Consider the following 17,543-nt stretch of genomic DNA (forward strand, 5'->3'; position numbering starts at 1 on the left):
TATATTTAGAATTGCACAAAAATAACCACCTTGAAAAGAACTAACTACCATAATTTTAAACTAAGATTTCACTAGTAAAGTTAACTCTACAATGTAAGAGATATACATTTTGTTATATTTCACTATGTTCATATGCTGAGTTAAAGGACTTTAAAATTACATACAGACACAAACACATATACATATATATCCCTGTTTCATTACCCCTAAATTATTCCAAAATATCACCATAGATCTCTATTTCTTCTTTCAAGATATACTCAATTCACACATATACACACACACAGGGAACAAGTCACACATTACTACCCAGTTTTTTGCCTTCTAATTCATAAAAATAATTTTCAGATGTCAGTAGTAGACTTCTGCTTCTACTCTTACTTTGGATGACTATATGATTAATTCCCCAATCCAAAATTCTTTTGAAAGTGAAAAAAGGCATTGTTAATAATTGCATTAGTAAAACAGAGTGAAACTGAGACCTTCACTCTTCAAACCTACAAACTTACATATGCTGAAATCTACCCTTTCTTTCTATGTTTCTGGATGACTCATTTAGGTGACACTCCTGTTAAACACAAATTGCTTTACATAGTCATTAGATTTCATAACTTCCTCCACCTACAGCTATTTTCTCTGGTTAATTATCTGTTTGAGATTATTTAACAATTCACCTGGCATTTACTTTCTCCTCTTGAAGAATATTCTCATTCGTGTGTCATATAAATTATTTTAAAATTTACATCCAAATGTTTCTCTACTCTGCTAAAAAAATTCCTTTTTTTCTCATTTCAATTTCACTAAAAGCTACATTTATTTGCATGACCTATAAAACTCTAAATGAACTTCTTCCTTGCCAACTTTCCAATCTCATTTCCTACCAATCTTTTCCCCTCTATGTCTCCTGCAGCCATAACAAGCCTCCTTGCTCTTCCTTAAATCTGCTAAGGGTATCTCATTGTTTTTATACTTGCTGCTGTAAATGCTGTCCCCCAAATAACCATATGGCATGTTTTCTCATTTCATTCATTACTGTTTTAATGCTATGTCCACTGAGAGGCCTTCTTTTACTATCATATTAAAAAATAGCAGTTCCATCACTGTCCTCTTAACTGAGCTTTATTTTAATTTGTAATATTTATAGAAGCTCTAATGTATTACTGCATATCTTTTCCAATTAGAATGTAGGCTGCATGACATGCATCTGTTTTTTTTTTTTTTTTAACTTCTTTCTCCCCACAGCTTAGTTCAAAATATGTTTATTGAATGACTGAATGAACAAGCTGAAATGACAGGATCAATTTTATAGGATCTTCTACATCTTTTCAGTACTAACTCATCACTACCTGTATGTAAATCATAATCTCTGATTTACTGAGTCTTACAGTTTACACAGTTCCCCTTTTCTTTGGTAGGCTCATTTCTCTTGCAATCCAGACACTTTCTTCTTCTTCCAGAGCATTTCACTTCTGCAAGTATCCTTTTTTCTCCATCATCTTCATCCTGCCTCTTCTGCATTAATTTTGTCAGTACAAAATCACAGGATAGCATTTTTTTTTTTTAAATTAAAAACAAACCAAAACTTTTCCTTTACTCCATGGTGAAGTCAAGATACCATACAATAATTTTTACTAATACAAAACTTTGCTGTATTTCAGTCTCCAGTTAGACTTCTCATTCCCATAATTCCATCAACAATTGTACTTTTATTCATTTTATCAAGATTACTAAAGTTCCTCATATTTCCCAGTATAAGTGCTAATATTTAATCTTGTGAGGAGTTATAGTAGAATTTGACACACTTGACAATTTTTTTTTTCTGTGAAGTGTTTTCTCTTCCAAGATATAATACTATCCTGTTCTTCCTCTCTCCTTACTACTTCTTTTCAATCTCTTTTTTTCCAGTTTGCTATGCTGTAGGTTAAATCATGAACTCTAATCTTTTCTCAATTTAAACCTTTCCAAGTGATCTCAATCTATTTATAAGCATACCTCATCTTTAAAAAAATATCTCTGTGCCTATACTCCTCACCCACCTGTCTTAGATATCGATTTGCATTGACATCTTAAACTTAATAAATTCAAACCAAAGTTACTGAATAGCCACAATACTTTGCCTACTCAGATAATTCCTTTCTTTGGATTCTATGAATCCATGGCTCCAGTATGGTTGCTTAAACCAAAAATATAGAGTCGTTCTTTCCTTATTTATACTTTACCTACAATATCAACTATATCAGCAAGTTCTTTAGGTATCAGAGCTAAATGTATAAAATAGTTATTCATTTATGTTTGTGCATCTTCTTTTCCAAATAATAATATTTAATTCCTCCTAATATGACCATTTATGTCTAATTTTAAATATTGCTACATTATTGGGATCTTCACTGACTAAATTCCTTTCTCTATAACTCTCCGTTATAATAAATTACATTTCCGCCATTGGCGTTATCAATATCTGAATATATTATGTTTAATTAGTTGTTATTCTATACTTTTTCTCACTAAAGTATAAGCATCATGAAAGGAACAAGCCCATATTATTCATTTCTGTATGTCAGCATCAATGACAGTCTGTTAAACAGTGGGTTGTTCAATAAATGAATAAAGCTCTCAAAACATCTTTGACCTAGAAATATATTTTTCATGATAAACAAAGTACATAGTTTTAATTTGATTTGCTTATCATATTTTTGTGGTGTGGTGGTCTGTAGAAATAACACTCATTTGGGAGTCAGAAACTGATATTCTAAGTTGTCCATACAACTTTGCTGTGTGACTTTAAGTCAGTTATATAACTTTACTCGCAATTTCATTTATCATCTTTCAAAATATGGCATTTGTTTTTTATAGTCATTCTAATAAACTTAAATGAAAATATTGTATAAATTTGGCTTTCTTTTTCACATATGCTTAACAGCATTATTTTTTCAAATACAGATATAGAAAGAGAAAGCATAATACTTCTTTAATCAGCGATAATCCTATGAGAAAGTATAAGAGGCAAAAATACATAGACAATAAGAAAAAAACTTATCTTTTTATCCTTTGTCATACAATGAACACAGTAAGATGATTTCATATCTCTATGGTATATGAAAGCTAAGGACAAAACTATTAGATCTGTGATCTGCTTTCATGATTAAGAGAATGGTCTGGTTTTTTCATCATTATCTAACTTTCTTCATAAAAATAGTCATTTCACATTATCCTAACTATTCACCCTGAAGAATTGCAGAAGGAAGTAAAAATGAAACTTCTTTTGATTTGTTATTGTGATTCTTTTCTCCCTTGTATTTAGATTTGGAATGAAAGCTTTTTAGGTCCAAGAATTATTTCTGTAGTTGGAAAACTAAATTAGAGTAGGAAATTGGATAAAGGATAATAATGAAAATTTGTTAATAGCTTGAAACAGTGATTATATTTTTATATTACCTTTTTCATTATAAAATATAATAATTTAATGCCATACTCTAATAAATATGACTCACTTGCTTTTATAATAAAGTATTTGCACCATCGCTTACACTTATGACCCCATTAATTTTTAGAAAGCACTTCAAGTTTATTTTTCTTTTTCAAAAGTCACTACATATAAACATTAAAGAGCATTTACTAGGGTACACATTTATTCACATAGTGAATAAAGTAAGTCAAAATAATACAAGTAAGTCTTGTACAAAATAATACAAGAAGCTGGTAGACATAAATTACACTTTTGCTGTCACCTTTGTTGTCGTTTATTTTATTTTTTTGGTGTCACATTTCCTAAACTTCCTTCCTCTTTAGTTTTAACAGTGATGATGAAATTTTGTCTTGCATCTTGCTTATCATAAATTAAGAAAATAATAGTACTTTTGTGTCATAATATTGTCCTGACCTCACTAGATAAAGGCATTTAATTTTATGCATTGTTTCTGTAACATATTATTTTTTCAAATTTTATATGTACTATATAAAGATGGAAAATATAATTTAAAGAACCCAATTTAAATGGCAATATCAAATGTTGTCATGAATAAATATAATGTGTTTAGTAGTTTGCATATATTTTCAGAATAATCCTCACCATAACTTTAAGTTACAGATAATGAAAATAATATTCAAATTGATTAAATCAATTCTAAGGTCACAGAACTGGTACAATGCGGTGAAAACAAGACATAATCCTCTTTGGTAGAATTACCTCGTAGACATAGAATTGTAGAGTAATGAGAGAATTAGAGGATGTTCTAGTCAAACTAGTGTCAAGAAGAGATTTCTTTTATCTCTGAGATACTATTATTTAGTTTCTTATCCTGTTATACCTAATACCTATTTCATGAATGTTAGTTGATTGTTTTCAAATTTTAATGCAATGTCATTATGATTATATGTCTAGTTAAAAAAAAAAACAAAAAAAAACAAAAAAAAACAAAAAAAAAACAGCCTTGTGAAGTAAAGATCCAGTGCTTATGGAAGATTTACACAGGCATGTTACAGAAAAGCCCAGCCTCAGACCACTGACAGTGAGAACAGGTCTTCGTCATTTGGATATAAATATGTGTAATGCACAGGGCTTAACATACAACTATTTATGGAAACTAAGGAATTTCAGTTATGCTATTCAATCTGAGCAAACCTTGGGAAGGAAGCTATTATGAGAATTGAAAGCGAAGGACAGAGTAAAGCCAATGAGATGGCCTTAAAAAGCAACATGTTTTACTAAGATTAAGGCAATAATATATATTATAAATTTACTGGTAGAAGTGATATCTGATACTAAAAGAGTTTGAAAATCTTAGTCTCTAAAAAATTTAACAGAATTCTGCATTCCATGAAATGCAAAAAAAAAAAAAACCTACTTTTCTCTGTTGTAAGAATACCAATATACTTACTAACCAATGCTCAAAACTCTATATGCAACTAAAATAAACTGAAGAGATTGAATAACATTATATTATGACAAGTTTAATGGCCTATCTTAAAATTTGTTAAGATAACTGACCAGAAAGTATAATTATTTGGGGGGAATTAAATTTGATCTATTATTAAAATATGAGTGTTCTAAGAAGGCACATTAACCTATATTTGGTTTTATAAATTAACACATGGGTAAATACAGTATGTTTAAAAGTGTTTGGTAGCAAAATAGTCAAACTACTATGGAATATTTCTCTTTTTCCAATATTTTTCATCATAATTTTACATCATAGTATACTTTTATTATTAATTTCCCATTTTTGGTTGTTAAATGCCACCAAATTTTTAGTTATTATAAAATCTATCTATATCATATACATTGCCACATATGTCCAGTTTGTTAGTAATATGTGATTATGTGGAAATGGTTATAACATTCTGACAGTTTTTTACTCAATTTCTCAATGTATTCATATTTCTGAGATTATATAATCATAGTATGCACCTACAATGCTTTAATTTTACAAGATTGTCTCCAATCCTTGGCTAACAAATTAACATTGTGATAAGCATCCTCATACATTCCTTAAATAGGAGTTACCCAGAAAGATATACATAGGAATAATATTTTTGAGCAATGAAGTCTATATGCTTGATCTGCAGTAGTCCATAATTCCACCCTCAGTGCTAAGTGTTCGTATTCCTATATTTCTCATCACCAGGTGGCATTGTGTAGTTCAGATATTTTGCCATTCTTTTGGAAATGAACTGAACTTATTATTGTTTTAATTTGTATTTTCATAAGTTCAAGTGAACTTGAGCATCTTTACATATGCTTGTTTATATTGTTTCCCCCTTTTTTTTTTCTGTAGGAGTTTCTATTTTTCTCATTGTTTTGCAAGATTTTCTTATGTATTATGTAGTATGTGTTAATGTATCTGTGAAGCTGGTCTTCATTTTTGCTGTCAGTTGACTTCAGAACCATTATTCTTCCATATATATTGTAGAAAGAAAAAATATTAAGGTTTTCTTTTATCCAGCTGAAATATTGATCTGAGGAATAATTTGAGAATAATCAATGTCATTACAATATGGCAATATTATATCCCAAATCATGGAATATCTTTTTATTTATTCAAATATGATTTCATATATTTCATTTGAATAGTTACTTCACTAAGATCTGTTTATACTACCTTATCTTCACAAATTTTTCAACTTCCTTAATATAATCACACTGTTGTTCTATAATTTTAATTTCACAAAAACATAATTAAGATATGGATTAGCTAAGTAACATTCACAAATTGCAGTGCTAATAAATGATACATTCAGAATGTAAACTAAGAGATTTTTCCTGTAGAACCTGTATCGTGACCTCCTATGCTGTACTAATCTTAATTTTATATTCAGAATATTAAAAATACGTTGAAATGTTAGAAAAGCAGTTTACTTTCTATAGTCCGGATTATTTTAAATTGCCTAGTCAACCAGAAAAGCTAGCATGGCAGCTTCTTTACATTGGAAAAGACCTTGTTAGACTGGTTGCCACCATCATAGTCATTTTAATGAACCATTGTGATATCTGAAATATTAAATGTTAAAGTTCAAGAGATAAAAAGGTTTGGTAAGGGGTTGTCAAGTAAATCAGAATATAAAACACTATAGTTGGTTAAAACAAATGAGCATCATTGCTCTCACACTTTCTCAGGTCACAGTTGGCAGCCGTCTCCTGTAATATTTAGCTTCTTTATTAATGTCATTTCATTTTCAGGTTGCCTATTCTATAAAGTACTAGTTGTGCACACTGTAAATAATATAAATAATTTATATTAGCTTACTTAATTACTAAAATCTTAAGCAACCATTTAATGGGCATACATCATATACAGCATCAAAAATTTTAGAAAAAATACCTTAAATAGATGTTAAATTATAAAATAAAGTATGTTAGAATTTATCATGATAATTGATTTCTATTAGATAATAGTTGATAATTGATTTCTATTAGATAATGGTTGATAATTGATTTCTATCAGATAATGGTTGATACTTTCAAAATACATGAGTTTTATGAGCAACGTAAACCGCAGGTCAGCTTTTTCACTCCTTGTTACTATTACATTAGATTTACCTAATTTATATTTTTATATTTTCAAGTATGAGATCAAGTGTTTGAATGTTTTTTCATACAGTTTAAATGTTTGGAAAGAAGAAGGACCTAGTGAGTGGAAAATTTTTTTAAGGAAGATAAATTTAATATCTCTTTGAATCCAAACATGGACATATTACAATAAAATGTCATACAATTGAGTGTTTGCATTTCCTTCAAAAGAAATCTATTATAAGCTTAAAAATAATTACATTCTTTGAGTAATGATCAGTGTGACAGATCCTTGGAAGAACCACTTGAACTCAAAGAAATGTCATTAACTGGTCTTAACAAATAATATATAATCTCCTCACTCATAAAATCTACGGAATCATTTTTTCTCTTGACATAGTGCTTCAGAATGGAAACTTAAGTCCTGGGTTGGTTGATTGTTTGTTTGTTTTTTTTTGACACAATGTGCTGTGTGTAAAATATCTGTGGTCATGGTTTGATTGTATCAGAAATGTTTAATGTTGCCTTCAGCACTGAATCCAGATGAGGCATACAGTTGGTCACCAATCGTTGCCTTAGAATATAATCAAAAAGTGTGTGTGAACTGACATTCTGTTCTAACTTCTATTTGCATAGGAATGTCTTACCTTGCCTCACACACAGCAGCTGCTCTGTCCTAAAGCATTTTTCGCAAGCTGTCCTACAGCTTAAAGTAATGCCTAACACAGAAAAAATTATATCTTCCTCTAGGATGAGTTTCAATGATAAATAAAAACTTTGTATTTTTGTTAATATATTATATACACACATGCCACGAGCTGATTCATATTCTGCACAACAGTAAATTTATTAAACTCTAAAGTGAAATATCTATCTCCATGACCAAATGACATTTCAGATTGTGTCATTTATGTTATCAAATGTCTAATAGGATCATTTAAGAAAGAAATGTTGGCAAACATACATTGTTCTTTCTTTCATAGCACACAGTTTGGCGTTAATGTTGTGTTCGATATTTCAAATATCTTGGCAATGACATTACATTTACTTATCTTGTTATTATAAAGGCATTGCCTATGAATACTACCTCTTTGGTTTTATTTAATTTTCTTCCCATAGCTTGCTTTGTTTTTTACTGAAAAATCATAGTACATTCAGGGGAAATACTTTTAAAATTTATATATGAAATTTTAATATATAATTAAATTTAATACATAATTACATTTCTCACTGTGCTTGTACAAAAATGAAAATGAGAGTTTTGACATTCTTATTACATTCATTTGACAAAATCTGATAACAGAGGCCAGACTGGAAATTAGGGATAAATGGATTCTTGAGCTAATAAAATCCAGCTCAAACATTTTCTCAGTTCTCAATGTGAGTCATACTGATTTTTCACTGTATGGATAAAAACTTCTATACATTATCTTTAATGTTATTATAGTATCACTACAGAATGTATTACTATCATCTTTGGGCTAGTAATTCATTTTAAGTGAAATAAGGATATAATATTCCAAAACTAAAATAACATTTAGGCAAATAAACAGTAGTACATAATTGATGCGTAAAGGTAGAATCACTTTACCCTGTTAACCAAATGTATTCTGGACAAAGGAACTAACCTCTCTGTAGTGTGTTATGTTTATAAGCATAATAATTGCTTTTATTATTACATATATCTATATGGCTTTTACTAGTATATATAATACAAATTATGTAACATGTAAATATACGACTTTGCTAATATACAAATAATAAATATAACATTTATAATAATATTTTATATGTAAGAAATATAACATGTTATATATGTAGTTCAGAGGGGCTCACTTAATAAAGTAACAAGAAAATCTAATTTAGTAAAGTACAAAGAAAATTGCAGTCACGTATATAAGCATAAAGAGAACGAATGTTCCTTAAAGCTTCAGGTGTTGTATCTGTCCTTATGTCTTTTTTTGTGACTGAATATTTGAGATTATAGACTAAAATCATAAAATGCTAGAAAAAAATACCTAAATGAATTAACTTACATTTAAAAAATTGATAGCTGAAGCTAAATAAAATTATTCTTCCAAAAAATCTCAGCTAAAAGTATAAAATAATAAAATCTAGTAGATAGTAAAAAGGATAAATAAAAATAAAGAATCATTAACATGTTACAGAAAACCATTAGTAGAAATATGACATAATGACATTTTTCTAAAAAATTGATAGCTGAAGCTAAATAAAATTATTCTTCCAAAAAATCTCAGCTAAAAGTATAAAATAATAAAATCTAGTAGATAGTAAAAAGGATAAATAAAAATAAAGAATCATTAACATGTTACAGAAAACCATTAGTAGAAATATGACATAATGACATTTTTCTAAAAAATTGATAGCTGAAGCTAAATAAAATTATTCTTCCAAAAAATCTCAGCTAAAAGTATAAAATAATAAAATCTAGTAGATAGTAAAAAGGATAAATAAAAATAAAGAATCATTAACATGTTACAGAAAACCATTAGTGGAAATATGACATAATAACATTTTTCTAGTCTGTATTTCATTTAAGGGGGATTTAAGAATGGATCTACTTACTTGACAGTCCCAGATGAAAAGAGCAGAGAACCTTCTTAAATAATTGGCTGCAAAAAACAGAATGACTGTATGTAATTTTAAGCAAAACTATTTATTGGAAAAATACTGAAGTCTCAGAATCATTAGGATGATGAAATGCCAAACAAAGGATTAGGCAGCAGAAACTACAGCAAAGGTCTCACGCATAAACAAACTGATCCACACATTGTAGCTATCGCTATAAGGAAGGAATTCCCTGGCCCAGGTCTTCGTCATTCAACTTCTGAAATACTGAAGGCATTGTTGGCTAAGTCTACATTCTTTCCCCATTCATTGGCTTTGCCCTTTGACTGCCATAGCAGGAAGTGTACACCAAATACCATGAAGAAGACACATCTTGGAAGAATTTCCTTAAAGTGAGATTGAAGAGAAATTGCAATATGAGAAGAGGAATTAGGTTATCAGAGGGAAAATAGTTTACATTTTCAGATCATGTTCACATATACAGATATAGTCATAAAACTGATATGTACAAGACTCTATGAGGGTAACATCACTATACCTGCCATCTCACAGCAACCACAAGTTGGCAATGGCTCATCCTGGCAAACACCCCAGTCTTTGAGTAAGCTTTTGATGTGTGGGGTTCATTTAGTGAACATTTTCATAGTAATAAACTTATTAACTTCATATAAAATAATTAAACTTTCTATGTTAATATTGATAATGTTAATATTTCAGAGGCCTGATATAAAGTCAAGAGATATAATTATGCTATATTTCTAATGTTTTGCTATAATATGTTAATTTCTCTGTTTTTATTCATCCTTTTTACTTCCTATTGGATTTCATTACTTTAACACTTTTTAGAAGGGTAGAGGAGGGAATGAAAATTCAAGTTAATTCTCTCTCTCTAACTGAAATTTAAAGTAGTTTTGCTTTAAAGGCCAGATGATTGTGTAATGGCTACATTTTGTTCCTTTTTTTCTAACTGTTTTAGTTTAAATATCTTTCTTCTTATTATCATCTAGAGATTTGTTTGTTTTTCATCTTGGATCAAGACAAATTTTTAAATTTAGAAATATTTTAATTTTGCTTATAGCATCATGAACAATTATGATATTAATGTATAGTCAGCATTGTTCAAGGTATATTTAAGAAATATTCTCAGAGCAAAATGCAAAGATCAAAATAACAAGCAAATGTATTTGTCTCTCTTGATGAGTTTTTTCTCATTCAATCTATCTTATGTGAATGATGGAAATATTTTACTGCAAGGACTGTTCAAGTGGAAATTCAAGCTGACAATTTCTACAGGCTCTCTGATGAGGGTTCTGAGCCTGGAATATTATTCTTTCTTAATGATATAGAATTTGTGTCAATGGTCAACAAAGTCTTTATGAATTTTACAGAAAACATTTATATATAACCACTGTATTAAACAAATATGATTATCACTTTATTTTTCCGTTTTTTACTTCTTATTTGAAAATAAGTTAAAATGTAAAGAAGAGTTTCAGAAGTAAAATAGTACAAAGAACACTTGTTTACATTTATAGACATATCTGTTGTTGAATTTTTTTTTTTTAGGGGAGGCAACCCTTGGTTGACCTCACAGATTGCAAGGACTTTGTCAGCTCACGATCCCCCTTATATTTTTTATTTTTTACACCTATAGCACCTGGTCTTCCTAGGTGGTCTCCCATCCAAGTACTAACCAGGCCCCACCCTGCTTAGCTTCTGAAATCAGACGGGATTGGGCTTGTTCAGGGTGGCATGGCAGTAGCTGATGTTGAAATTTTATCTTTTGTTTTATCAATTGCTTTCCCTCTCCAGTCCCTCTCTCTCCCTACACACACACACACACACACACAAACACACACTTTGTTTCCTGAACTGTTCATAATTTATTTGTATCATAGACCTTTATACCTCAGTACTTCAGTGTGTTTTTTTCTTACATAACCACAATATAGTTATCAACTTCATAAATTTAAAATGGATAGAGTCTTTTAATCTAATCCATGGTTAATACTCCAGTTTTGTCATTTTACTAAGTAATTTCTTTATAGCATTATTTTCTCCATACAGTATTGGATCCAGTCAATTATTGCATTTAATTAGTTTACTTAACATCCTTTCATTCATAGCGTTTGCATAGCCTTTTTTTGGCATTTATATCATTGACCTTTCTAAATAATGCAACAACCTCTTTTTGCAATTGAATTTTCCTCACTTTTTCTTTGTTTATTGTTTCTTTATGATTAAATTCAGGTAATGCATTCTTGGCCAGTATATTACGTAGATGTTGTTTTTTTTTTTTTTCAGGCATTCTGTTTTCAGTTACATAATATCTAACTGTCCTTCATTGCTGATATTAACATTGATTACCCAGTTAAGATTCTGTGTGATTACTGTATAATTAGTGTGTGTGTGTTTAATTTTTCATACACATATAAGTAGTCTGTGGAGAGACACTTTAAGACCATGCAATATTTTTCTCCTCAACAAAATCTAGTTTAATGTTTATTGACGATTTTTTCCTGATCGAATATTCATTAAAATAAGTTGCAAAATGATAACTTTGTAGCACTTTTTTTACGTTTGTCTTTGGTCCTTGGCATTCAACCGTAAGCAAGAAACTTTCTTTTTTTCCCCATAATTAATAATTTGTATGAAGTCATGGATTCCTATTTTTTTCACGGAGTTGGTAAATAATTCCTGTAATTTAACATGGTATTCAAATAGTTCATGATTTTGCCTCTTCAATCTGATTTCTGTGAGAATTATCCCCACAATAACTTTCTTTGTGAAGCGCTTCTTACTTTGTATTATAACTACATATTTTATGCTCATCTTGTATCTAATTTGTCCAACCCCTAAATCAGCCAATTTCTGAGGGGACCTGGTTTGTTATAGTGGAGAAGGAATCAGTGATCAGTGCCTGGGAGCTAAGTATGCTTATTTTTACTAAAGTACTTATTTGCTTTTTCTTTTGTTTTGGCCTTTCTATGAGACAGAGCTAAGAAGTATACAAAGGAATATGAACATATAAAGCACATATAAACAAATATGCATACATATACATGTCCATGTGTATTCATAATCAGTACATATTATAGAAATCATAAATTCACCAGATAATCTCAAATTTAACCTATCTCCACCAAGTTTTTTCTTACCTTCTCTTATTCCATAATAGTATGTCCAAACTTCTACAGTGAGACTGACTCTCCATGTCAACATAATTACATATTTAGTTGATCCTGTAACTCATCGATTTAATTTTATGTTCTGAAATGTAACATGTTAACAGGTTTCCAAAAGTAAAATAAACCTATATACAGAACAGCATTATTCCTTCTTGTCTCTATCTCACTACTCTCCATTCCTGGTATGTAATCAATTTTAATGTTTTTGGTTATCTTTTCTATTTTTTTTTCATTTTGTAAGTATAAGCAAATAGTTCATTTTCTAACTTTCCCTTCTTAAAGATTAACATACCGTATATAATCTTTCATGTTTCTTCTTTTACTAATATTTTCCTCTTCCAACAAGGACGTTGTTAGCCTTTTTTTTTCCCCCCCTAATTTAATGGTAGGAAATTATATCCCATTTTAATTTTGTATTTTAGTTTTAATTTGTATTTCCTTGATGAGTGAAGTTGAATATCTTTTCATATACTTATAAAGGATTTTTATATCTCTTTTGCAAATTTTTCATGCCTTTCTTATATACTGTTTGCTTGTTTTTGGTCAACTTTTAAAAATTCTTTATAATCTTGGAATATTGAGCCATTATCTATAATATATGTTAACAATAGTTTCTTGTAAATTTTTTAATTTTAATTTTTCAATCAGAGTTGACATGTAGTATTCTTTTATATTAGTTTCAGGTGTACAGCATAGTGGTTAACATTTATATAATTTACAAAGTGATGTAAAGTACAGCATAGAGATTATATTACATCCCCTATTTTGTAACTACGAATTTGTACTTCATAATCCCTTCACCTTTTAGTATCATGTAGTTTGCCCATTCTCTTTTTTGTCTTTGTTCACAGTATTTTTTCTCACGTAATTTTTTAAAATTTTAGTCAAATTTACAAATCTTTTCTTTTATTTCCTCTTCTGTAAAATTTTCTCTACACTCAGGTCATAGTACAAGTCACCACAATATCATGTTTTAGATAATTTGTTATTTGCCTAAGTCCAGAGGTATAGTAGTGACCAAGCTAAAATTTCAAATCTGAGTGAATACAAAGAATGTGAGGAAAAGTTGCAAGTGACACTTCTTCTCCAAGAAGATGGTAAAATCACTATGCCTGGGAGATAAAGCGATATGAAGTGATATATAACTGCACAATACGAAGTATAAACAGATATTTTTAAAAGATAAGGAATTCTACTTTCTCAGCACTAAAACCTGATGCTACTAACTCAGATTTGAAGGACACAAGAGATATAAAAGACAGAAGAAAACAGTTAGGATCCAAACCGAAGGTAGGGAATTTAATAGGTGATCCCTGAATAAAAATAAAAACCCCAGATAGCAGTGCCCTCATTGTAATGGTAAATGGGGGAGAAGGGACAGGAAACTGACCCCCTAGGAAGGAATGGCCAAGGAAGTAGCTTATTGTTGGAAAGAAAGAAAAAATATCAGAAAAAGTGTAAGTGCTTGCACATATATTGTTGGAATAAATTAATATGTGAAAAACGTAGAAAACCAACATCACACCTACTTCTTCACTGAGAAATAGTTTGAGGATTGTATTTAATTGTTTTTTATCTGAGTTATCTTTTTAGAGTTGCTAGTCAGCTTAGTTTTATCCTATGCTAATTTGAAGATGCAGAGATGCTTGGGAATTTTAAATTATATTTTCCAGATATTCTTTTGGATTTTATGTTTTTAGCGCCATAATATGCCATCATACTATTTATCATTTTGTGTTGTACTAGCTAAAGGATAGGGTCAAAATATTACAAAGGATCATCTCCCTCAACCTGCCCTGATAAAATAACTGTACCAAACTTGGGTCTTCTTTCCTCTTCCCATTTATTTCTCAGGCTTTTATAAATGCAAGAGCAGCTTAAGTATTAGCCGTTCTTGATAATAATGAAAAAATAGGAGTGTAAGAAATGAGTATTAAGATATCTTTGGTAATCATTTCAACAGTTGTTTTAGTTTATTTCTTAATGTAATAATTTCACATATAGGAAAAAAATAAAACCATCAGAACATCCTCAGGAAAAAGTACAATTTATATTATTCTAGGCTTATTGCTTGGAAATGGTTTTACAAAAGCCAGAATCTTTCCGTGTGCCCCTCTGGGAATTTCTGTTTCTTGGTTATAGTAGGATTTATAACAGAGCTTTTTCACAGAGACATTAAGGAAAAGACTACTGTTCTCATTCCATTTTTAATAAACCAAAAACAGTGTATAAAAATAAAAGTTTAAAAGTATAAATTATATATTCAGTGCACACCTTCTAGAGTTGAAGGAATTCTTCTTACTAAAATATTTCTATCTTTTAATGAAATAATGTATAAATTAAATGATGACACCAACATTAGAATAAGTATGTCAATGTATTGACATATTGGCAGGTACCTATGCCAATATGTTTTAAATGTAGTTGGAAAATTAAGTCAGAGTCATTATTTCAAAGTCACAATTATAGTCCTGAAAAAGATAACTATAAATATTTCATATTACATATGACATTACATCTTAACTTACTACAGTACATGAAATATATTAGGTAGATCTTCAATAAACATGACTTTTCTTCCTATCCACATTTATGTTTAACTATCTATAATTCATCAAGGTATTTTCAAATAGATTATAAATCTTACATAGTAAATAAGGGAAAGACAAAAATACTAATTCTAACAATACAGCATTTTCTTATCTACAATCGTGGGCTATAAACTGCTTTGTGGCCAAAAGGAATGCAACAGAAAAGAAAAATAGACTATCTGGTTATTATAAAATGTTTTTTGAGATCAAGAGAGCTGATATAGGTGAAGAGAACTTTAGTACATATATCTGCATCTTATACAGGTTTGTAATGTGGATGCCCTCAATATAATTTATCACCCAACATTTAAGCCTGCAAAATCTCATTGTATGTAATAGCAAACCACAGTATGAGCCACACATATAGCTTCTCTTTATTTTGCGAAACACTTTTACATCACTATACAAAATAAGGTATTACCTCTTTCAGAATAAGGAATAACTGTGAGTATACTCTCAAATTTCAAGGAACTGGTATAATCTTGCTACATAAATATTTCCAAAAAATTAGACTTTCTCGTCAATTGATATAGACTATATATATGTACTGATTTTATTTATATGAAGCCCACGATCAGAAGTTATTTTATGGTATATATTTCAAAATTGGGCAGTGTGATCGACCAAAGAGAAGCATAAAGAAACTTTCTCAGGTAAGAGAAATATAGTATTTTTTTCAATTTGGATTGAGGTTACTTTTTGTATATCATTGAAAAAACTCATCTAACTAAATAAGTTTAATTTTGTTGTACGAAAATTATATCTTAACAGATATTGTCTCAATATGTACTTTTTAGATTTGTATCTGTTAGGCTCCAGTAAACAAACAAACAAACAAACAAACAGAAACTACTCTAACTACTTCAATCAAAAATGGATGTAATTGAAGTTACTTGGTATTTACAAAACTACTAAATGGCCTGAAGGACAGAAGGTCAAGAAAGCCCAAGTTCAACCCTTTCTTTCAGTCTAGAAGTTGCAAAAACAAGGGGAAAATAACTGTGATGTACACAGGTGCCTCTGAGATTAAACTGGATGCTCTGCAGATTATGCTCATGGAGGTAGGCTCACATGTGCTTCTCTTCTATTCTGTCAATCATGTGTGATTGGCTTCCACTGATGGAATATAAAATCGAACACTGTAGGCAGATAGCCTGAGAAATGTGAGTCTCAGGAGAACACAGAAGGCAGAAAATGGTGCCTATCATGCATCTATCTATCTAGCTAGCTAGCTAGCTAGCTAGCTAGCTAGCTATCATCTATCTATCATCTACCTACCTACCTACCTATCAAGGAGAGAAAGAAAAATGTGGATTTTGTTGTAGGTATATCTATGCTTTATTCCTTTTATTGCCTAGTAGTATTCTATTATATGAATATACCACAATTTTCTTGGTGGTTATTTGGCATTTTCTCAATTTTTCATTATTGTGAAAAAAAATTACTATTGTTTTACAAGTCTTTCTGGAGAATCATGTTTTTATTTTGCTTGGGTAAAAAAATTAAGCTATTGCTAGTTGGAAGAGTCTAAAAATACCAGTGGGGGCAAATTATTCTCAGATGTCACTTCTATATGCCTACTGATTTTCCTCTAGAAATACTTTGAAATTACTGAAAGGGCAAGGTTAAAAATTTCTAAGTTTTGATTGTAGATTTTTCTCTTTCTCCCTTCATTCTTCTTTTAATGTATTTTAAAAACTATTCTTTTTTTTAATGTATTTTAAAACTCAAATCAGGTACATATAAATTTATTGTCTTTTTCATGATCATTTCCTTTTTATCTTTATGAAATATCCAAAGATAAAACTCTGCTAATCATCTTTATTAAAATATAAATTTACTGATATATATAAAATCACACTAAGATTTTTTTCAAACTAGGATTTTTATGACTAAGTTTGCATTGCATATTTTCTTTCATCCTTTTACTTTTAACTTGTATATTTTTAAAAATTAAATATGTTTCTTATAACTAGCTTATAGTTAGTATTTCCTTTTGTATCCATTCTGAGAAACTCTCCTTTTTAATCAGTGTACTTAATATGTTTACATTTAATGTAATTATTGATATTTACAATTCATTTGAATATTTTGTTTTCTGTTTCTTTGTTCCCTTATTTTTTACTGTTGTTACTTCATTTGACCTACTTTTTAATAAATTGAGTATTT

At 29.6% G+C, this 17,543-nt stretch overlaps 1 pseudogene; it reads right to left on the minus strand.

Annotated features, from left to right (window-relative positions):
* Positions 1-11,240: 11,240 nt before the first annotated feature.
* Positions 11,241-11,359, minus strand: LOC112481438 (annotated as a pseudogene).
* Between the last annotated feature and the right edge of the window lie 6,184 nt (positions 11,360-17,543).

The sequence above is a fragment of the Pteropus alecto genome, unplaced genomic scaffold (assembly GCF_000325575.1).
Source record: "Pteropus alecto unplaced genomic scaffold, ASM32557v1 scaffold72, whole genome shotgun sequence".
NCBI lineage: Eukaryota > Metazoa > Chordata > Mammalia > Chiroptera > Pteropodidae > Pteropus > Pteropus alecto.